This window comes from Pelodiscus sinensis, chromosome 5 (assembly GCF_049634645.1).
Source record: "Pelodiscus sinensis isolate JC-2024 chromosome 5, ASM4963464v1, whole genome shotgun sequence".
NCBI lineage: Eukaryota > Metazoa > Chordata > Testudines > Trionychidae > Pelodiscus > Pelodiscus sinensis.
Genome location: NC_134715.1, coordinates 52,307,235 through 52,331,521, shown reverse-complemented (window position 1 = coordinate 52,331,521; position 24,287 = coordinate 52,307,235). Strand labels below are relative to the sequence as shown.

Genomic DNA, 24,287 nt, shown 5'->3' with positions numbered 1-24,287 from the left:
CCCCTGGCTAATAGCACTCCATGGACCCAACCTCCATGACTTGATCTCACGTCCCTTTAAACTCTGTTCTAGTTCTAGCCTTCACAGCCTCCTGCAGCAAGGAGTTCCACAGGTTGACTCTTTGCTTTGTGAAAAACAACTTTCTGTTACTAGTTTGAAGCCTGCTACCCATTCCTTTCCTTTGATGTCCTCTAGTCCTTCTTTATGGGAACTAATGAAGAACTTTTCTGTATGCACCCTCTCCACCCCACTCATGCTTTTAGAGACCTCTATCCTGTCCCCCCTCCGTCTCCTCTTTTCTAAGCTGAAAAGTCCCAGTCTCTTTAGCCTCTCTTCATATGGGACCTGTTCCCAACCCCTGATCATTTTAGTTGCCTTCCCCTCTCCCACCCTCTCTCTTCCCCTCTCCCACCTCCTTTTCCCAGTCTCCCCCAGTTTTGTTCAATAAAGACAGATTCCATTTTTGAACACAATTGTCCTTTATTTTGTACATCAAGAAGAGGGGCTAGGGAAGGGTTAGTGGAAGGAGGTGAGGGAGGAATGGAGTACGTGCCCCCGATAGGGAGGACTGGGCTGGCTCTGCGGGCTTCTGGGGGTGGAAGCTCTCCTGCAGCCCCCCAATTACCCCCTCTCCTCAGATGGCAGCCTGCAGCAAGTGCAGCCGGGTTGGTGGCCGAGTGGTGTGATGTGCCCAGTGTGGGTACTCCGGGCAATCCAAGCCAGGACTGCTTTGCAAGCGGGACACCCCAGAGAACTGTCTGTCCGTGGTGGGGGTCGGGACCCTTTAAGCACAGCCCTCGTCTAGCCTGAGGCAGCAGCTCAGCTCCACGCTCTAGGTCCTCCTCTGATGCCCTGCCGGCACTGCTTCCGGCCAGCCTTAAGCCTGGTTCAGGGTCCACTTAATGTGGACATGTTAGTTGGAATTAGCAAAATGCTAATTCAAACTAGTTTTTTAGTCTGGATGCGTTAGTTCGAATTAGCTTAGTTCGAATTAACTAATTCGAACTAAGTTAGTTCGAATTAATGTTGTAGTGTAGACGTACCCTCATTTAGCCTGAATGGAAGGCAGGTAACCCACCTACCAGTCTGAGGAGGTTTGTGACTGTCCATAGATCAGACACATTCTCTGGGAGTCATCCAACCTGCAACATAACACTATATGTCAGTCAGAGTAATATGTTTATCTCTGTGATAAATAACTGTAAGCAGGGGCTGAACTACTGCTTACAATCAGCCAGCAGCAATGGGGGAGGGTATGCTCCTCAGATTGTTTAGCCTTGCAAGATAATTAACTGTTGATATGTAAATACAGCACATGCTAGGATGGGGAAGGAATCTGAGGTGTGGTTATGTAAATCCAATTCAGCCGGGGCTGATGGAGGATCGGTTGTTAGACTGGAATGTGGTATATTGTAACTAACTTGGGCTGTTGGAGGGTCACAAACCATGCTACCTCTAAATGTGGGAACCGTAAAATATGACACCAGTGCTTGCAAGAGAAACACCCTCATTGAAAGGGGTCTCAGATAAACAAGCCTCCTGTGGCAGTGCGTCGGGGTGTACCGGTAGTTCGGACTAGGAATCCTAGTCCGAACTACCTAGTTCGAGCCCCGTGTAGCCGCGCTGCACGGGGTTTGAACCAGCGGGGTTTTAAAAATGGCGGCTCCCCGCTTATGAAAATGAAGCCCGGGAAATTCAAATCCCGGGCTTCATTTGCAAGTGCGGTATGCATACATTACCCTGCTAGTTCGAACTAGCGGGGTAGTGTAGACATACCCAGAAAGTTCTTCTTCACAAAGCAAATAGTCAACCTGTGGAACTCCTTGCTGCAGGAGGCTGTGAAGGCTAGAACTATAACAGAGTTTAAAGAGAAGTTAGATCAATTCATGGAGGTTGGGTCCAGGGATTGGTATTAGCCAGGGGGTAGAAATGGTGTCCCTGGCCTCTGGAGATGGACGGCACGAGACAAATGGCTTGGTCATTGTCTTCAATCCATCCCCTCCAGGGTACCTGGTGTGGGCCACTGTCGGCAGACAGGCTACTGGGCTAGATGGACCTTTGGTCTGACCCAGTACGGCCGTTCTTATATTTTTATGTTCTAAGCTCAGGGTCGGGGGTCTCACTGGACCACCTTGATTTTCATGCAAACCTGCTCCTGGGTGACCAGGCTGGCAGCTCTCCTGCCCTAGACGGCCATTTTCCTGTGCCTAGTGTGGAGGTCGTGGACATTGGAGGCTTACCCCCAAACCTGGATGAGGTCCCTGATCTCCGTACTAGACCATGCGGGCGTCCACCTCCTGCAGCCCCGGGCAGGCTCCTGGGAGCCGCCAGCCTGGTCCCGGGAAGAGGCAGAGGGCTGGGGGGGCAGCGTGTGTCTGGCTCATCCCGTGCCAGGTGCAGGGCCTTTAAGGGCTCCGGGGCCAGGAGGGGGGCAGAAGAGTTTCCCTGGTGGTGCCCAGAGTGGCCAGCAGGGCAAGCTGGGGAGGGCTAGCCTCCTACTAGTTCGAATTAAGTGGCTACATAGCCCTTAATTCGAACTACTTAATTCAAACTAGGCGTTAGTCCTCGTAGAATGAGGTTTACCTCATTCGAATTAAGCGCTCCGCTAGTTCAAATTAAGTTCGAACTAACGGAGCGCTAGTGTAGTGCCTATCAAAGTTAATGCGAACTAATGTCTGTTAGTTCGAATTAACTTTGTAGTGTAGACATACCCTTACAGATTAACACAGCTACACCTCTGAGACTGATGTAAATCAAAGTAGCTCATTTGAACATACTTGAGCTGTGCCAGTTTATACCAAATCACGTCTGGCTTCAGGTCTCAGTCTTGAACATGCATGCACATTTACATACATACACACCCCTATGTATGTTATAAACAGACTGTACTCTGGCAAAAGAGGACACATTTTTGATAAATTGTGATAGCTGTGATTCTTTGACAACTCACAAAATAGAAAACAGACTTGAAAGTTGCCATCCTTAAGCAAAAGAAACAAACCAAAACCAAAAAACAACCTTCAAAAACAAGCTGCAGTGTGAACCTGATGAGCTGTAATTATTATACAAATTTGAAATCATCAGAGTGGGTCTGAATAGGGACTGGAAATTACTCTCTCCCAATAATTTTCCACTTTAGGTGTTCTGACTTTCTTACGCACATCAACTCTGATTGAATTAGCTCTGATGTAACTCCCATCTTTGTTTCCCTACTATCTGTTTCTTTTTCTTTCACTTCATGCATCTGCTGAAGTGAGTTGCAACCTGGAGTGGACCGAGGCCAGCTGCAGCAGCTGGCACCCTAGGCGGGGCAGTGCAATTGGTGCCCCTGTCTGCACAGTCATCAATGGCCGTGACGTCATCACGGGGTGCCCCGACGTCCCGTGACATCATCATCGGGCGCCCGGGCCAGTGGCGCCCTAAGCACCTGCCTAGTTCGCCTAGGCTCACGGTCCGCCCCGGTTGCAACTCACAAAAGCTTACACCATAATAAAATGTTAGTGTTTAAGGTGCCTTTTTGTTTATGGTGAGGAACATTGTTCACTTTTTAGGGAAACTTAGTTGTTTGAAATGGAGCTGTTTCTGTATCCCTTTGGCTATGTCTAGACTGCAAGCCTCTTTTGAAAGAGAGCGTCTAGACTGCACGCGGAATTTCGAAAAAGCAAGCCGCTTTTTCGAAAGAAAGCACCCAGTGAGTCTGGATGCTCTCTTTCTAAAAAGCCTGTTTGCTTTTAAGAACGCCTTCTTTCGAAAGAGCACTTTCAAAAGAAGGCATTCTTCCTCGTGGAATTAGGTTTACCACCGTCGAAAGAAAAGCCGCATTCTTTCGATTTAATTTCGAAAGAACGCGGTTGCAATCTAGACGCAGGTGAAGTTTTTTTGGAAAAAGGCTACTTTTCCCGAAAAAACCCCTGAGTCTGGACACAGCCTTTATGATCTAGGAAGAGATTGTGAGCCAGATTCTCAGCTTCTGTAAATCAGCATACCTCTGTTAGTCAGTGGAATGGTGTCAATTTACATTAAGTGAAGTATTGGGCCTTTATTCCTCAATAAATAAAAAATAAACTAGCTGGTGTAACTTTAGGAATACCAACTCCTGAATACTTTCTTTGCTGAAGATCCCTGTAGATGACTGGAAGAACTGAAGTTTGCAAATTGAGAATGATGTATGTATTTATACTCCCTCCCTAGGTGTTGCAGATTCTGTATGCTATTGTATATAAATAGATGCTTGTAATCACTAAACAAGGCAACCACTCCAACCATATCAGTACCACCATGGCTCCTCTGTAATACACTAGCTTAACTTTTGTTTTATTACACAGACATTGTCCTTAGCCATTTTCACATGAGAGTATTATAGTCTAACATGCACAGCTGCTGATAATCTGCTCCCAAATTTAGAAATACAACGAGCCAAGAACCATAGTTAGATGCATGTTTTAAACTTGTTTATCCATGGACTAGAAGATGCTATGGACACTTTTGTATCTGATTGCTGATAAGGAATTGTGGCTTTGAAGTGCTGCTAACTGATGCAGGGCTCTAGGATAAAGCAAAAGGAAAGAGGCAGAAGACACAGAAAGCGCTATGTTGGTACCACCATGTTTGTTTGTTTGTTGTATTTATTTCTTCTGGAATATACCTTTGGGCAGTACAGAGAAAAAGGATGCAGAATCCGTGAGTTAAATCACAGCACTAGTAATCAGGAGATTAGGATTCTATTCTAGCATTTTAACAGACATCCTGTATGTCCTTGGACAACTCTTTTGGGTCAAACTTTTCAAAAGTAATCACTAGTTTTGGTTGCTTCAGTAACTGAAAGATCTTCAGTTGACATTGTGAACGCTCAGCATATCTGAATTTCTGCCTATATATTTCATGTAAGGTACTGAAAAAATCATGCACCAAAATCAGTGGACACTTGGAAAGTTTGGTCGTTCACCACCCATGCCTCAGTTTCCAATTTGTAAAATGAGGATAATGCATCTTTCAGGAGGAGTGTCATAAGACGAAATCAGTTTTATGTTTCTATCTTAACAATACAGCTTTCACTTGTAAGTCAAGAAGGTGTTATAAAAGCTCCTACACAGAGAAGTGGTAGGTTTCAGTTAGCTTTCCACAGTTAAAAATTTGGATCTGATTCTCCTCTCACTTGCACTCGTGTAAAACTGGAACTGAAATTGGTAGGTTTATACTGACGTAAAATGGCTGAGGGAACTTATGAAAGCACTGGTGCAAAGTAGTGTCAAACTCTAAGGGGGTATGTCTACACTACCCTCCTAATTCGAAATAGGAGGGTAATGTAGGCATACCGCAATTGCAAATGAAGCCCGGGATTTGAATTTCCCGGGCTTCATTTGCATAAAGCCGGCCGGCGCCATTTTTAAATGCCGGCAGTTCGAACCCCGTGTCACGCTGCTACACGTGGCACGGAGTAGCTAGTTCGGATTAGGCTTCCTAATTAGGAAGCCTAATCCGAACTAGCTACTCCGTGCCGCGTGTAGCCGCGCGACACGGGGTTCGAAGTGCCGGCATTTAAAAATGGCGCCGGCCGGCTTTATGCAAATGAAGCCCGGGAAATTCAAATCCCGGGCTTCATTTGCAATTGCGGTATGCCTACATTACCCTCCTATTTCGAATTAGGAGGGTAGTGTAGACATACCCAGGGAGAATAAGATTGAAAGAATGAAAATTTGGTGAGCAAGGTTCAGAATATCTGCTAGTACTTTACAAGATATGCATTGAAAATCATTCATATTTGTACCAATGCACAATTTTTGCGCACACCCCAGTTTTCCTGAGTTAATCACACATTTGGTATATGAGTGCTTATGAGATTAATAATCTCTTTCTCCTCTTCAACAGTTGCAGTTCTTGTTTCTCATTTATGTATTTCCTTTCTCCAAGATACGTCAGTTGCTCACTTACAGCTGAATAATCAACTAGAAACTTTCTTGGTAACAGAGAGTGTCTCATGATGGAATCAAAACTGCTGTGCCACAGTTATAAATGGATTCTTGCATGGGTCTGGAAGGTCACATAGACGTTCGAAAATACAGCAGTATTGGCAGAAGAAAAACTGCTATAATAGCTGATACCTAGACCCTGTGTTCAGTTCAGAGAGTTGTTTCCTTTATGGATTGGATTGGCCTGTGTGATATTTTGCATAGCTTTTTTATTTCATGTATATAATTTCCAATGCATGAACTACTGTTTCACAGCATAATTTGTTGGGAAGAGGGAAAATTCCATTCTTGTAGCCATCTCTGATTTCTATTTTGATGCCTTTATCTTGTCCTCAGTTCACAGGTACCAGTGTATTTAAATTACTATGTATATAGGATTTCCGTGGCAAATCCACAGGAAAATCAGCAAGTATCTCTACGTGTTTTTTTCCAGTCTCTCTCATGAGGTGCAAACATTTTTGGTGATCCATCAGGAATATGTGCTATTTTACACTTAAGAAAAGCAGTTTTCTTCCCAAAAGTTGTATTGTTCACTGTGAGTAGCTACATCTAAGTGATTATGCTGGTCAAAATATTAGATTGTTCATTTAATAAATCTTGAAATGCTTTTCATATACGTAATCTGACATTTCATATTTTCCTCAGCTTTTAGAATAGGACAAATATTTTGCAACTATGTACAAATCATTACATTTTTACTAAGATCTTAATGCATATCTTTCATCATTCTCATACCTTCACAAAAACTGTGCAAAAATATGTAGAACTTCTGGGCTTTCTTATAAAATAAAATAAAATAAAATAAAATAAAATAAAATAAAATAAAAATAAAGCCTTATTTACAATGTGGATGCATAAATACCTGAATGGGGGCAATTACTAGCTTTTGCTTTCATAAGCTACATAGATGCAAGCAATTCCATAAGATTACATTTGAAATTCTGTCCCTATGTGTAACACCTTCAGTGAGAGTTGATTCTTTGAACTAATTAATTGATTATACTGAATAAAATTACACTTATCCATTCTCTATAAGATTTCTCTCTTCTGCAGCATTCACTCTATATATGTATTTGTCCTTACTTTTTTTAACAAATAATTAAAATATAACCACAATTTTTAATAAAATGATTATTTAGTGAAAAATTAAGTTTTCACGATTAATAATAAAAGATTAGGAACTTCAACAGTTAAGTTTGTACAACAATGGTAACTTGATCACATTTTGAAGAAGCGTAGAATGCAAATATAGGTGGTACTACTAGCTCTTCCTCTACTTAATTTTGCCTATAGCATCACTGTTTTTAAGGCCTGGGCTGAATTTAATTTAAATGTTAGATTGATCTAGCCACTTTGCTTGAGGCTGTGAAAAAATCCATGTCCTAGATGAGTGGAAGAATTTGTTTATTGCTTTAGTTACTACCGCTTGACGAGCATTTACATCATGGTGCTACATTGCTGAACCTAAAAGTTAGGTTGAATTACCTATGTCACCCTTTTGATGTAATTAAGAAGGTCTAACCCAGGAGGTAGACACTGCTAGGTCAGTGCAATAATTCTTGAGGTGGGGTGGATCTAATACAGTGGTAGAAAAACCTCTTCTGTGTTATTGTAGCACTTGTAATACAGACAGACCCTAAGATATGACTTTGCAAAGTCACTTTAAAAGAAATACAGAATAAACTCTTCCTATACAGCCTCACTTTAGTTCCCTTGCTTTATGACACAGTCTTTAATGGCATTATATTTTCCCCATTGGATCCCTGTCTCATTCAGTAAAAAGAAAGGATGATGATCACTTACTGAGTAGTTGTCTGATAATAATTTTTCTCCTCACTGTTTGATGTATTGTCTCATACCTTATTTATTGATTCTTAGGGGAGAATAGGAATCCAGGGGAACATGATTTGTGCTGGGGCACAAAGCAAAGAAGACATTATTTGTGTTTTTTTCTCAGAGACCAATTTCTGTAATACTTGACATTGTCAGTGGTTTCAGTAAGTAAGGTCTACAATTGAACAGTTTACAATAACTTTACTGAGCATTTTGCTTGAATAAGGAATGCAGCATTTTATCTCATTTCAGAAACTTAAAAAGACTTTTTGTTTGAGTTCTGTATATTTGAATTCTCACACAATTGTATACTAATGCATTCTGAGAGATGTCTTCCTCTAATCTGTTGCTAACAATTTTGGTTTTCTGTGTTTTTTGTAGTAATGAAAATTCTAGATCCTTGAGGATAAAAATTCTCTGAAGAATGTATAGGAAAACATACAAATGACTAACTTGACTAAGCAAACACTTGCCAACAAATCCAACAATTCCTCAAAATATTAATGACAACTATTAGAATAATCAGTGCAACATTTTATTCTGTAAGGCTACATCTAGACTGCAGCGCTTTTCTGAGATACTGGAAGTATCCAAGTATGTTTGGAAAAGCAGACACAATCCTTGGATACCTCCAGTATCCAAGGAACTTTTGGAAAAGCAGATGCGCTCTTTCGCCATCCCTGCAAACCTCGTTCTACGAGGCATAAGGTATGTGTCAAAAGAGCAGGTTTTTCCAAAATTTGGCACCATGAAGATGTGTGAAAAGCCTCTTTCGAAAAGAACATTGGAAAAAGATACACAATTTGCGTACCGCAAATTACGTATCTTTTTCCAATTTAACTCTGCAGTTTAGAAATAGCCTAAATGTTGTATACAGTTCTATATATTCTTGCCAATATGTAAGTGTGCTTAATATGACCACTAGATGTCACCATTGTTCTTTGTCACATACTGTATTACCTTAAAGCTTTACATACAAATACTGTAGAAAGAGAATTCAGAGTATTCCTGTTTTTTATATTATTTAATACTAAAAGAGGCACTGTTTAATTAAAAGTATTTCATAAAGTCATGTTTGCAGGATATTTTATATAAAAATGAGAATTAATATCTGATTGAGACAGTTATTACAATACACACTTATCCATGTACATGACAATTACTCACATATTTTTGTGCACTACTAGACAGGTGGTATAAGATTCCCAGAAGTGCTACTTTAAACTAGTGTCTTCTGGAAATTATAATTCAAATAAGCATTTCCAAAACCATAACATGATTACTGAAAATATTTGTTTCCTCAAGATGGAACCATGGTAAATCATAAAATCACTTGCTCCTGTCCTTAGCTAAGAGCATGACAATCTCTAGCATACATTGGATTCAGCAGGTGTAACAGATTTTACGTTATCAATACAGTGAACCACAATAGTTCTGATTTGGTTTTTTATTTTAATGCTTTGTTTATATGTTGTTAGTATAACTCATAGAAAACTCTGACAAACACTCTATAATAACATACAGGTCAGTTATGTTCCCACATATGTAGTTAATGGCCAAACAAATAGCCTTCTGTCCCTTTATTTAATTAGAAGCGTGTATTCTTTTTCTGTAACAAAGTGAACAATATTTTAACTAGAAAAATGTGCAAGAATCTTATGATAAAATTAAATAGAAGGTGTTAATAAAATTAAGGATGAAACAAATTATTGCTCCTGAAATCTGTGGCTAGAAAGAAATGCTTCTACTTAAGTTTTGTTCATTTTTGTCCATTACTTGTTTGCTATATTGCATTATTTGATACTACCTATCTATTAACAAACCCTGCATGTTAGAGGAACATTAAGGTTGGAGAGTCAAGAACTCCAGAGTAAGGAAATGCCAGAAGTAATCTTGATTCAGTCCCTTGATGTGAATACATTATATTATTGTCTTTAATTACCAACACTATTTTTACAGGACCCTTGCCTAATCCAGTGCACAGAATGAATAGTGCTTAATTAATGAGAAGCTATTCAATATTTAGTTTTATTTTCACTGTTCAATGTGTGGTCCTAGGCATGCACTTCAAACTGTGCTATAAAGACAGAATAATAAATTTTTTCATGGGCATTTCAGTGGTGTTCTCATATAGTGTGAGAGTGCTTCACAAACATTATGAATTGATCTTTGCAATACCTTTTGCCAGATAATGGGTGGCTATTCCTTTTCATGAATGGGAAAAAGGAGGTAGACAGAGATTAAGGCCAAAATTGTCATTAATCCAGTAATTTTGGATGCTCAGACTGAGACACTTGGGATTTGTTTTTTTTACAGCTGTTACCATTTTTCTTATGTTCAAAGCATAGCTCCCACTGACTTCAGTTGCAGCTCAGAGTGCTCAACACTTCTGTAAGTGAGAGCTTCAGTGTCTCTCACTGGGAAGTCAGAAAATGAGGAACATACCATTGGCGGACATCTGTGAAAAGTTTGGTTTAAATGACTTCTCTAGAAACAAATAGAAACTCTGTGGCAGAGGCAAGGATAAAATCCAGTTCTCCAGAGCACTTTTCAGCTGTCTTAACCATGACACCCTCATTTCTCTTGCTGCAATCTCCTGCCTCAATCTCTACACAAACCTTCCCACTTCTGCTGCAGATGGAGAGATCTGACTGACCACAGTCGTCTCCATCATTACACAACATGGATTCATCTCCATGCATCCTGTATACTGAACAAGGCAGGGCCCTGTGGGGAAAAAAGATATTACATGATCATGTAATGGAATATTGTACTATTATTCATATGTGGAAGAGGGTCAAAATAATGTTATACAGGAAAACTTAATTCTGGCATTTCCTTGCTTTTGAGAGCCTGACTTGGTAAATTTAATAATAGTGAAGCACTGGACAAACTTAAGTATAGATGTTCCACATTATAATGTCCTTCTAATGATATTGTGTGTATGCATACAATTTTCTCAGGTAAAGATGTGGGCAAGTCCCTGTGTACCCCCTCTCAGTCCAGTGCGGTGCTGCTACAGGTAGCCCCAACTGTCATTTTCCCCAACAGTGCAGCAATCAATTTTGGTTTAACAGCCCAAGCAAGGAGAAGTAAATGTCATGCCTGCCCTTTCAATAAAGGTCAGCTCAGGAAGCATAACTACTAACGGTTCTTCAGTCTAGGCACCATTACAACTGATCCATTTAGCCCAAGTTTATCTCCAGGCACCTGAGGGAGCAACTACCACTCACTACAGCCTGACTGATGTTTAGTTACCCCTCATTCTGCACTGCTCCCTGATTTGTGTCCCTAGAGTGGGGCTTTGGTGATTATCCTCAGCTTACAGTCCCCAGGTTCATCCCTTAAATGGGTAGTACCCTTTTCTCATGCACACTTTCACAACCTTTAAAAAAAAAAGCAAACTGAGAACAGAAATTCCATCATGTGGTCTCATATTGATGCTCACATGGGTCATCAGCAGATTTGTGATCATTAGACCCACTACACAGAGCTCTGCCACTTAAACAAACTGAGCTGTAACTGATGGCAGTAAGAAGTTGCCATCCTCTGTGTGTCAGCATTAGAAAGAGATGAGACATTTTACCAATGAGTTTCACAGATACTTGCTGAGAGCAAAGGAATGGTGAGACTCCATTCCAGGCTTTGGAGAGAAGTGTGCTCTATTGTTTTTGACCCCACAGCCTCTTAGTCCCACTTTTTCTCTCCTGTACTCCTTCTCTAATATCATTCCTCTTTCTTTGTCTCATTCTCTTTACCCTTTCTTCCCCAGCAACCTCCCTCCACCTCAGATTTGCCTTCCTCCCTTTCACCTTCTTTTCTAGTCTCAGATTTGCTCACTGGCTTCTTGTCTGATGTTTATTCTCCTCCCCTAAAACCAGCTCCCATTTTCTTTCCCAGTCTCTCTGCCTGTCCAGCTTTGGCTTAGTTTAGGTGAGATTATCTAGAGGACTCTTCTGTCTTTAAAATCTATTAATTGATAAACCCTGCCTGCCTCAGCCCCTGGCTCCTCATCTTCCCCAAAGCAGCTTTCAATCCCAGTCTCTGCCCCCCCCCAATCCACCCCCTCCAATTGACAGCTTCAGTTCCACCTCTGACTCTTTGCCTAGTTTTCTCCCCCTGCCCTCCAATATGCATGATTGATCCAGTGTATTGTGCCCCTTGCATTCAAATGAAGCAGAAGCATCTTCTATATGGCACAGCTGGAGTCAGCACAGTCTGATGCAGTCCAGAGCTGCAATTGCAATGGGAATTTGGGAAAATCAGCAACTAAAATCTCAGAAGTCTATTGGGCATATGTGCATATGTGAAGTGTGAATTCTTGACACAAAGGCCACTCCTTGCTAAATTTCATCTCTCTGTCCCAAAACAAAGGTTTACTTGAGCTTTTCAAATAAAAGGTTGCCAGGAGTTTTTAACATGGGCAAAGCAATGTATTTCCCTAAATTTGTTCTCAGGAATAGCTGAGCCATTTTGATTGAAAAAATAAATAAAAAAAATAATAATCCTGTCTCACACATCCACCGTGAAAATGCCCAAGCAGTTAGTCTGGTGAAATTAAAAATGTCCGACAACTAAGTCTTATAATGGGACGTGTTGGCCAACATTAAAAGGCAGTGCTATGAGCTAGGTTGAGCTAAAACTTTATTGAGATTGATAGGTGTGAATCTTTCCTTCAGTTAACCTGGCTGTAAGCATAAATTCCCATCTAAGACAAAAGGTATTTGCCAATGTACCCACCTTTTGGCTGAGTACTGTATTGTTTTGGGTCGCAGGGTGGGTGGAAAAGATATCACAAAGAAATGGAGAACAAACAAGAATGGGGGAGAGGCAAGAAAGCTAAGCACAAACCGATTAACATGGCAAGATCCTGCAAAAAGGCATTGAGAGCTTTGAATCTGGTATTGGGTAAATAGGCTGGGGTGTTGTAAAATAAGAAACTGATTCTTGGTTTCTTTTACATTTGGAGAAGCAGGGCTTTATCCATTCCTTGTAAATAAACAAGATTGCATCAAAGAAAATACTAGACTTCATCAATTTCTACTTCCAACTTAAATATGTAAATTAGAGTAATCCTATTGAAATAAACAGGTTTACGTTGTCAGGAGAATCAAGATCACTCTATGGAATTTTTTCGTTTTGATATTGTGCATATTTTAACATATCTATGAGGTCCAGTGTATGTATAGTTTAGTCACTGCAGGGACTGTCTACTTCAGAACAACAGACCCTTGTGCAATGTGCTAAGGAGTAGCTCTACTAGTAGCGGAAACTGACAAGCAGACCGTATGCATTGGGACAACTGACATTTGGGGTAGCCACAGTACTGGATTTGATATTTATTTCTCCCTCAAAATACAATAATTAGTAAATAGTATAATAATAAAAGTAGATAAAAATATGCAATCAGTATATGAAACACAACCTTGTTCTGTAATTTTGTGACCTAAAAATGTAGTTACATGCTTCCAAAATTTGCTATGAAATATTTTAGCTGTGAACTAAAATCATTTAGAGTTAGATTGTGGCTTTCAAGCTACATCTCTGCATTGGTGCTGTGAGGAATCACAGTGTCCTGAGAAGCACAGTCTCTCTAGGGATGCTCTGCAAGCCTGGGGGACTGAGCAGTCATCTCCAATTATGTTGTTCCCACTCATTGAAGCAGTTCTGTTCTGCAGGCCAGTGAGAACTGGACAGTGAATTCATATTGCCAGCCCAGTGACAAGTCCATATTTCACTGTGCTTTCCCATCCACTGGGGCTAATGCTACTGGCTGCTACAGAAGGATTGGGCTCGTAGCTCCTACCCACTCCCAAATCCTCCTTTCCAGCTTAGGAGAAATGTAATGCTAACCCAGAGCAGTCCTTCCCCTCTCTGAAGGAAGGTGGTACAATTAGGTCTGGCCTCTGTAGGGCATGTTAAAAACCAGGGGACTGTTCTTTGCAACCTGTCTCCCTTTGCATACTCCCTCAGGGCTGGAAACAATGTTGTAGCTAACTTCTAAAACATGTTTTTTAAAATGCAGTTTTTATGGTCTGGGTTAACTCAGAAGTAGAACCCTTTTGGTTCCCACTATCACATTGAGCAGGCTTTGGCTTGCTTAACCAGAAAAGGAACCCGCTGTTTAACAACAACTTTTTGTTTGTTTGTTTCTCTTTGTAAAAAGATGTCTAAAACTACTGGCTTCATTGTTGCTAATTGTACTGAAATTGAGAGCAACTGGCAGCGGATCAGCGAGAACTCTTACAGATTTCAAAAGGCAAAGGAGAAGTATTAGTATGAGTGCTGTTTCCCCAACAGCTGATGGAGAGAAGTTAGCATCCAAAAGGTTCCCAATGTCCGTTATGTGTTAACCAGGAAATAGACAAAATCCACAACTATTCATTGCCATTTCACACACCTACAAATTTGAAAGAGAAGGAAGAAGTACACTAAACATAGATGTCTTAATCTCTTAATAGACTATATGAATTACAAGTTGAGTCAAGTTCAGACTGTAACACCTGCTCATGCTTTTGAATGTTATATAGTAAGGAAAGTGATGTTCTTTGGATTAGAGACCATGGATTAAGTCTTTCCAAAGGACTCTGTAAGAGTCAGGGAATTCATTCTTGAACTTTATGGCCCAATACGATTATTGTGGCCAAAGAGGACAACCAAAACAATTAGGACAGGTATACAGCTACAGTATAGTCTAATCACAGCTAGCCTAGTGATTACCTAGAGTTTGTTTTTTCATATCATGGAACACTTCTTAAGACAGAGACCCTTTCCACAAATACTCTCCCCACTTCCAAATCCCAACCCTGTACCTCTCCTACTGCCACTATTCTACTGGGTGAAGAAGAAAAAGTTATTTACTTATTCCCACAATAAAAGAACCAGGCGTCACCAAATTAAATTAATAGGCAGCAGGTTTAAAACAAACAAAAGGAAGTTTATCTTCATTCAGAGCATAGTCAGCCTGTGGAACTCCTTACCAGAGGAAGGCTAGAACTTTAACAGGGTTCAAAAAAGAGCTAGATAGATTCATGGAGGTTAGGTCCATCAATGGCTATTAGCCAGGATGGGTAGGAATGGTGTCCCTAGCCTCTGTGGCTATGTCTACACTGCATGTTTTCTCAGCAAAAAATATACTAATGAAGGACTCATTTGCATGAGTCACAATCACATTTGCATATTTTCTGCCGATCCATTTTTGCACTAGGGTTCTTACACAAAAACAAGCAGTGTAGACATTTTCTTTTTGCACAAAAAAACCTTTTTCCGCAAGATCCGAATACCTCCTTTTTTGGGGCATAAGGATCTTGCAGAAAAAGGGGTTTTTGCACAAAAAGAAAACATCCACACTGCTTGTTTTTGTGTAAAAACCCTAGTGCAAAAATGGATCGGCAGAAAATATGCAAATGAGAGCATAGCATATTGCATATTTTTTGCCGAGATAACTTGTAGTGTAGAAGTAGCCTGTTTGTCTGGAGGTTGGTAACGGGTGGGATCACGTGATGATTACCTGTTGTGATCCCTCCCTCTGGGGCCTCTGGTATTGGCCATTGTCGGCAGACAGGATACTGGGCTAGATGGACCTTTGGTCTGACCCAGGATGGCCGTTCTTATGTTCTTATATAGATGCAGTAATAAGCAGTCAAAATGAAAATGAACTTAGCTTAAGGTGATCTAGCTATTTGGTATCTGTCCCTATCCCTTCATTTTTTCCTCTCTGGTTGAAGAACTTGAGATTTATTATTGCGAAGTGTCCCCTTATTTTGGGCCTGAGGGCAATTTCTCCAGGTTTGATACTCCTATATTTTGTACAATGTGAAGTGATCATAGGTCAGAGAGGGACTCAAGATTTATTTAAAGTTTAGTTGGCCATAAAAGCCAGAAACCCTAAAATGGGCCATGACTGGGCAACATATAGCAAGAAGTATCATTCCTCGAAGACATGTCTCCATGGACTACATGCAAAGGACTACTGAACTAACTATCTTTCACAATGCCCATCAACATATATATTACACTAGAAGGTTTACCTGGTACTTAACTTTGCTTGGGTACTTAACTCAAGTAATGTTTGTTTTTCTTCATTTAAATCATTGTTGTGGGATGGGACTTGGAGGGTCAGGGAATTAGTAAGCAAAATCTGTTCACCCACTTTTGAGTTAAGAGAATTAAAATAATTAACTTTTTTACTTTAAAAAGATACGAAGACTGGTTTATATGCACAAAAAAGATTCCAAGCTGGAATCTTTCCAAATGCTGATTTTAGTGAAGAATAAGTATCCAGGCCTATGTGTAAAACAAACATTAAAAAACAAGCTATTACAAGTGAAAAATTAATTCTCTACATACAGATTTCCACTGAGTTTACATTTATGGCACCAATTATGTAAATATGGAATAATAGATATTGGACTCAACTGAGTTGCTATTTCAACGAAAGGGAGTTTTGCCTTTGGACTGGACAATTTATCAATTCTGTATACATAAAATTTGGTATGTGCTGCTATTTCAATGTAGAGATTTATTTATGTAAATTGACAACATTCACTTCCCTAGGATGTATGCACAGACAAGTCAATTTTAAAATACATTCAGCTATAGATATTATAGCTATAGATTTGTATAACTGTATACAGATGATTTATGCACTTCCATATAAGACAGCAGTGAATTTACTATAGAATTGGTAACAGTTTGCAGTAGTGATTTAAGGTTCACAGAATATTTTTCCTCAGTTCAACAGAAAGACTTTGAGAACCTATTATCCATAATGCAACTGATATGGTGCACTGTATAGTTAGAGTTATAGCAGGTTAGTCTGTGTCATTTATATACATGGTTAAAGTGTTAGATGTGTGTGGCAAATTAGTATTCAAGTAACCCAAACAATTTGTAAAAAGAGGTTCATGAACTGAGTCAGATTAATCTACTCTGACTACATATTTCAGCTTTCAAAAATTGGAACCCCATTCAGCACACGAAGGTTTGATGGGTGTTAATAGGGGTATTCAAGATAGTTTAAGAAGAGCAAGACAATTAAAAAAGAACAAAAAAAGTTGAGTGCAAAAATCATTTCCAGGAGTAGTGGGAGAGCAGAAATATATTATTTAAGAAAGAAATACAGCCAATGTAATACTGCCTTCCCACATCTTCTGGCTAGGTGCTATGTGCATATAAATGTTTCACGTTAAGCTTTAAGATCAAGGGAAAGTCTGTGGGGAACCTTGTTTCCTGGAGATATACTTGCTAGAGCAGCTCCCTAGTACTGACTACACATTTTTATTTGGTTATTAAGAATGAAAGGGTACATCATTTTCTGGAACACTAGTTCTTTGCTTGCCCTTAACTGTGTCCATAGATATGAAGCGTGCATTGTCAGGAGTGAGTTTGCATAGATGTTTTGTCATAAACCAACTTAGCTATTATCCTCTCTATTTTGTTCATGTTAAATACAAAGTTTCACCTTTCTTCCATAGCGAACAAAAGATATAGTTGCATCAGCTGAGAATGTCTGTCTGCTTTTTGTAACCAAGTGCATTTGTTGGGTCTCTGTCCTGTGTACCACAAAGTGCCCTCACCACCCATTGAGTACAAGGAGAGTTGAGAGGATTTTCCTTGCACAAAAATAGAAGCTATTTTTCAAAATTTGGCATAATTAACCCATGTTTTCAATATTTCATATGGAAAGCACAGCAGAAGGATTAGTTTAATTGATATATAATTATTTAATTTGTAATTACTTTGTAATTAATTTGTAACTACTGTAATTTGTTATTTAGTTACATTTTATATTTATAGTAAAACATCATCAATATAAAGTTTTATATGTATTTCTCAGGTACATAACAGATGGCTCTTTGGACCACTGCAGTAATAAATTCTTAAAAGCACTATTTTCTACTTTCTATTGTTAATATATAGAAATAAAAAAATCCATCTAATTTTTAACTTTTGCTGTGAAAGTTAGCTCTTGTTGCCCTTTCCTTAAAATATTTAAATATCTATTAAGTAGTTTAAGAAGAGAAATTTTTAGAATACATCATCTAGATTACAAATACATTGCCCGAGGATATGGATTTGTTACTTGTATACCAACTGTAACACATCCATATAAGATAGCAAACATGTATATACACCCAATATTTATATAGTGATATGTATAACAAAGCGGCTGCAATTGGTTAGAATAAGAACAAAATAATACAAAGAATGAGTATAAATGAAACCCAGTAACTTTGCAGGGAGAAAAGTGGACACTCCTTCCCCAAGAAGAGTGTGAAGACCTGTGTATGGACCTGTCACTTCCCTTTTGCCTGCTTGCTTCCATGTCTCATTGGATAGCACTCAAATACTGGAACTCTTCACTGAAACAGTTGTGGCAGCTACTGATTCATCATCATGCCTGGAAGGAGATGCCATCGAGCTATTTGGGGAAAGAGAGTTGATGGCATTCTTTATCATCTGGAGGGTTTATGCTTCTGCATTTTTTTCAACATGGCACTCATGTCAAATGCAAAGTTAACAAGGTCTGATCCATATTCTATATTCTACAGATGTCACTGCTGAATTTAGTTCCTGCTGACTCTGGAGAAGAGCAATTACTGTGATGCTTGATTCCAGACACACACTTGATATCTTCAAGTAACAGGTATGGACAGAGAAATAAACTTTATCCCCTCTCCACTCAGATGATGTGCAGTATCTTGGCTTTTCTGTCCTCTGAAATATTTGAATTAATTTTCACCCAAAGATCCTTTATTAATATTGAGATTTTAAAAAATGAAAGAAAGATATTAAATTGCAAGCAATAGTAGATACAACTACCAGAGCTGAATGGATATTTCAAAATATCTTGCATTAATTTACGTTCAAAATTTTACATGAATTTACTTCAGCCTTGTTTCCTTTTTTCTTGTGTTTGCTTTCCACAAACATATTTTTAACCAAGTTTCACCCTTAGTCTTGTAGCTAAGGTAAGTCAAATTTCCAGCAGTGAAAGGTTAGTTCAGTAGTCCACTGCACCACGTAAACCCAATTGTAGGAAATTTCCATTCAAAGCATAAGATACGCCATTAACCACAGTAGTTTATAGTGATGACAATATAAATGGACTAAACTCTGATGATTCAATTGGTGCTGTTTTACAGCATGTGGAACTGTTTCCAAGACTTCTAAAGAAACTTGTTTATGGCAGATTAATGTGTCTGTTTAAACTTACGCTGATGATTAGTCTAGATTTTCTTACATTGCCTTTAGTAGTGTACAATTCAAGTAAATAAAAATACTTTACCTGTAAATGTTTAAAGCAAACTAACAAAGTTGTTTAAAATAAAAATGTAAAAGATCCTTTTTGATTGCTAACTTCTAATGCTGGGAAATCTAAGCCCCTCTCATCTACAGCATTCTAGCCATAACATACTTTACTAGAAGTGTTCCATTTTCCCATCAAGTTTTATTTATGACACACTCATTGAAAAGAAAATGGGCTCCACTAGGAAGTCATATAGGATGAAAACAGAATTAAAGAAGTCTAAGTAGGAACAGAGAACAACATAATTTAAATCCAGTTAGCTTAAAAGACAAATACAGATAAAAGCACAGTAAACAGGAGGCTAATATCTCTGGCACAGGAAGGAGTCAGACAAGGTACTTGGCCGATTGCCCTAGCAGCTATTAACTTCAGCTCAGGAGTTCTGTGCAGTTGTGGATATGTACAGGAGTCTGAGTCTAACTGCTAAAAAAAGAAGACAGTACAATTGATGAAAGGTACTGAAAACAGCCTAGGACTATGACTCTTAAGAGCTTCAAAATCTTAATCCTTTACAAATTATTTTTAAAATTGAATATTGGTTATTTTTATGGCCCTGATTTAGCAAGCCATTTAAACTCAAACTTAAAGCTAAGTGTGGATTTAAGGACTTTGCTAAATTGGGGGCTATATAAAAACATTATTTTAATCTTAAAATATCATGTGAAAGATATGGTGCACTGTAAGTGTTGTGTTTCCAAAATATTTTTAAGTAATCTCCATTGCCCTAAACCTCTTTCTTTTTAAGGTCTTGTGATAATTACATAGGGGTCACATAGGAGTCACTAGCATTAGCAGAGCAGGCAATAATAAACTTATTTAAGACAAGAAAGGAGGCTACAACTAAAATATGAAATCAGTATAGAAGTTATAAGCATACAGTATAGAAACTCTTCTGCATTACTAAATTCACTGTTTGTCCAAATGTGTTATTGATACGTGTTTATTGAACACTATAGGCGAGCACTGTAGAACGATAAAGGAAATGTCCTGAGCAGTAAGCCAGTGCCAAACCACAAAAAAAGGGTCATATCTTTCACAGTCCTGTCAATGGGGGAAAGGAGGGGTAAGAAAGGGGGCAACTGCCCCAGGACCCTGGCCTCCACTGCTACTGCAACAGTGGTGACAGTTGGAGCCCTGGGTCCTTTCATTTGCCGCTGGAGCCCTGCACTGCCCTCTCCTAGTGTCTCTGAGGGCTGACAGGAGTGAGGGGATGTAGTCTGGACAGTGCTGAGGGCTGGCTGCCCCTAGCCCTTCCCCTTGTGCCCAAGGCTCCACCCCTTCCAAGAGCACAGAGCTGGAACCCCTCCTATCTTGCCCAGGTGCCCGACAAATCTGTTGGCTCCCCTGGTCTTTCATAACACTAGAATCAAGGCCCATGATGAAATAAAATGCTCAAATACACAGAGAAGAAAGGAAAAGTAAAGGTGTTGCTCGCAAAGAATTCTCCTGCATCAAGTAACTATCATCCAGGCAATGTCCACTCGGGAGAGATCCCAACATTTCTTAGAAGAGAGAGAAAATGCTAGGGTTAATGATAGTAATCCATTATACAAACATCATTTCTCTTCACACCAGTTAATACTATTAACTTATTAGTGCTTACTACGCACCTGAGGTAACTGAATATTGATATGGTCTAAGATTTCCATTTTGTGATTAGTAAGTTGAGGCAGAGGCATACCACAGAGGCAGTGATGGGGAGACGATTAGCTTCTGGATCTTCAATCAATACACAAGACAGGGACAGATGGCATGAATCTGTGTAGCAGCAATGATTTCACTAGAGCTGTGAAGATTTACACTACCTGATTATTCGTTGCCAGGTTTTTCTGTCATAAGAGTAGCTGGGGATGGGGAGACTGTAAACTGCTCTGAAATTTCGAAGGGGTGGATATGATGAGGAGCTGCCAGGCCTTCATGGGATACCATGACCAGAAGACTCTTGAATCATCTGGAATAAGGATTGATAATTACTCACCCATGTATCATATTTGGAGCCTGCGTTTCTCAGGGATGATAGGGTTCACCTCTTTGACCAAGCAGTGGATATATCTGGTTGATGTTAGGAAGAGACCTATTAACTATCTGGGTCTCTGGCTCAGATTAGAGGGGAAATAGCCAACCTAATGGCTGGCACCTTTTTGTAACAGAAGTCCAGTGCATGTACTCTTCCCATAGATGATCCAGTTCCTTGATAAACTAGAATTAGTGGTCTTAGGGGAAGGAATCTCCCCACAAAGCTGGGAAATGGAGTTAGAATTCCCATTAAGTGCTACTTTTCTTTATAAATACAAATGTATCTAGCAGGAATGGATGAATATTGTTCTGCTGCAGGAAGGCTGTCTTCTCTCAAAATTAGAGAGACTAGGTGGGTGAGGACCTTGTCTGGAACAACTTCTGTTGATGAGAGACAAACTTTTGAGCTTACACAGATCTCTTCATAAGAAGTAGTTGGTCCAATGAAAGATATTACCTCATCCATCTTCTCTCTTTAATATTCTGGTACCATCATGTCTACAATCCTATGTTCTTTCAAGATGACTGCCATCTCCTATTCTCGAGGGCACTAAAGCCACAACCACTTCAAGAAGAGGTGCTCTCTCAAAATGTCTACCACATCCAATTGGTCCTAGTAGGAGTGTTATTACAGTTAATATGGTGGCTCCTGACAGGAGAGGGAGTTATATAATTTGGGCCAATTGAAAATGTAATATCAAAATTGTTTTTGAACAGAAAATTGGGTTTTCAATTAAACAAACTTTACTGTAGAAAAGTCTGTCCTGCAGAGTATTTTGAGTTTTCTACAAAAACACTTGGACTAAAAAACACTTTTTCCATTTTTTAAAATTTTTCAAATCAAAATGTTCTGATGAAAATTTCAACAAAGTAAATTTTTTGAATTTTCTGTTGGGAAAAATCCTATTTTGCTACTAGCTCTATAAATATTCCTTATTTGGGGGATAATTACATCATCCTTGTCATCTTTTTATACTTAAATTATTGACATATTTTCTTATCCTTAACTCCAACTTAACATAATTTGGATCTTGAAATCTATACAGTAAATTGTTTCTGGGAATGTCAACAAGTAAAGCAGGAGAAATATTAAGTATCTTAACGGTATATGAATAGACAGTAAAAAGTCATTGTGTGCATTTTAAACATCAAAATATCTACCTTGCTCCCTGCTGGATACATTTAAATATTAAAAGATTTGTTGGACCTGATTCCTCAATCTCTGTTCACACAAAATGCAAATTGATGCCAATAGAATTTTTGCTTATGGTCTTCAAGACTGTGTTTGAAAATGAATCCCCTTCCATAGTCATATAAAAATATGTGTACATAGCAATTGGTAGAATAAACTACTGTAATTTAACACTTGTCCTAGCTTTGTTTTTCTTTTTTTCTTAACTCCACCTGTATTTTCCATCTCAAACTTTACATTTTTCTTTGTCTCATTTTAAAATGTACCATCAGGCAGTCTTTCTCTCTTCCTCTTTTTTTTTTTTAAATCTGTATTTTCCCTTCAGGTCACTTTCCCCTTTCTTGATTCTACCTTCTCTTAATTTTATTTTCCTGTCCATATTTCCTCTGACACTAGTTTAACCTGAAGTTTATTCTTTATGGTCCCTGTGAAAGGTCTCGATAATTTAGACCTCTAGTTACCGGCCCCGTCGGGCTTCACAGGGCTACACCCTTGGCCGCTGCTGTGAATGCTGCTCCAATTGGCTGGGCAGTAGGAAGTAAAGGAGGGGAAGGGGGACTCAGGCCTACCCTCTCTCCGAGTCCCGATCCAAGGCCCTGAGGTCAAGGGGAAGTCATGGCTCCCCCTGCAACCTGACTGATGGAGTGTTGCCCCTTAACTCCCCAGTCCGCGGGCTTACCTCCCTAGCCCTGGCCTGGGCTGCTTCCTTCTCCTCTTGGCTCACCAGGCCCCATGTCTGCTGAGCTTTCTCTCTCAGCATTCCAGACATGCCACGCCCCTTCGTCTGCTGTTTCTTGCACTCTGGACCTTTCCTGTCCTAGTCCCTCTTCAGCTCCTTCTCCCTTTCTCTGTCTATTCTCCTCTCCTCCCGCCTCTTTGTTACCTCTTTGTGTCTCCTCTAGTCTGCATTTTATCCCCCTGGCCTCTGCCCCAGTCCACCCTTTGGCATCTCCGCTGTTGTCACCCCACCCATGGCCCGCGGGGGATGTACCGCACCACCCGGCAATGCCTCCCTGGCCGGCCCCTAGCATGTCGGCTCTGCCAGCTGGGGCTGCGTGCGATAGCCTGGCAACACTGGGCGGGCCGGCCCCTTGTGCAGCGTCACTGGCACATGTGCCAGGCCTTGCCGCCCAGGGCTCCCCAGCCCCGTTTGGTGGGACCAGTGTTGAGCCATTCGGCTGCCCTGCCTCAGCCGTGTGGTGCGACAGTGTCTGCCCCTTATCATCTGCCACTTGTCCCCTGTGAGGGGGAAAGGGCTGCAAGTGTGGGGTTCTGCTGCCCCGTCACAGTTCCCCATATTTCATCTTTTCTTTTCCTCCTAATTATATCCCTCCCAGTTTTTTTCTAATATTCTCAATTTTCTTTCTGCTTCTTCCCCTCCTAATATCTTTGTTCCTTTCTCATTTCTTCTGTAATTTACACCTCACTTCCCAACCTTTGCTCCTTTTTTGGAGCTATGTAGGCACAAAGAAATTCTACTTCCCTTTTCAGGTGCATGGAAACCTGAAGCAGGGGACCCATTTCCCTTTTCTAGGTCTTCTTTGGTGGTCCTTACAAGAGCCACTTTTCCCTACAACATGAGGATTAATCCAGTGGTTTCCAAGACAAAAGGCCCAAAGAGGAGGGGATGTTTGTGGTAACACAAAGCTTCTGCCTGCTGTGGGAAGATGAAGTGGATTAACACCAATAAAAATGTGCAAGTTAGGGAACACTTATAGAAACCACCACCTTCCTCTCCAGCACAGTTTCAAGATGCCCTGCCTTGGTGCAAAGAATGATAATTTACCTAAACATGTTTTAAATGTGTACTGATACTATATGGTAATCCTCAGTTGTTAATTAAATGAACAGTTTGATAAAAATTTACATAGGAATATTAGATGCAAACTTTAATTCCTTGAAAAGTAACAAAAGAAAAGGACCAGTTTTTAAAATAAAACAGACATTTCTGGAAGTTACAGTAAGA

The 24,287-nt window shown here is 39.9% G+C and overlaps 1 long non-coding RNA gene across 3 annotated transcripts in view; it reads left to right on the top strand.

The window, feature by feature from the left end:
* The window catches only part of LOC142829433 (uncharacterized), an 86,126-nt gene that overhangs the window by 44,981 nt on the left and 16,858 nt on the right, over positions 1-24,287 (top strand). For 2 of the 3 annotated variants that reach the window (XR_012903841.1, XR_012903843.1), the window contains exon 2: positions 18,356-18,450. This is a non-coding gene — a long non-coding RNA (uncharacterized LOC142829433). Of the gene's footprint in view, positions 1-18,355; positions 18,451-20,773; positions 21,752-24,287 lie in introns of those variants that run through there. The other variant, XR_012903842.1, reaches the window with a different exon arrangement.